Raw genomic sequence first — 335 nt, 5'->3', positions numbered from 1 at the left:
CCTCAAGATTCGCTGGCCAGAAAAAATCAGCAACGAAGACCTGTGGCTGAGAACCAGACAGCAGCCCGTCGAGGAGGACATCCTACAGAGACGCTGGCGGTGGATAGGCCACACCCTTCGCAAACCTGCTTCAAACATCACAAGGCAAGCCCTCACGTGGAACCCTCAAGGCAAGAGAAAGAGAGGGCGACCCAGGAACACATGGCGCCGAGATTTGGACGCAGACGCAAAGCACATGGGAAAGACGTGGGGAATGCTGGAAAGACTCGCCCAAAACAGAGATGCATGGAGGGAGCTGATTGGCGGCCTATACCCCAGACGGGGTCACAGGCGTA

The sequence above is a fragment of the Littorina saxatilis genome, linkage group LG5 (assembly GCF_037325665.1).
Source record: "Littorina saxatilis isolate snail1 linkage group LG5, US_GU_Lsax_2.0, whole genome shotgun sequence".
In the NCBI taxonomy this organism is placed as follows: Eukaryota; Metazoa; Mollusca; class Gastropoda; order Littorinimorpha; family Littorinidae; genus Littorina; species Littorina saxatilis.
The sequence above is the reverse complement of the archived record's forward strand: the minus strand, read 5'-3'. Positions refer to the sequence as shown.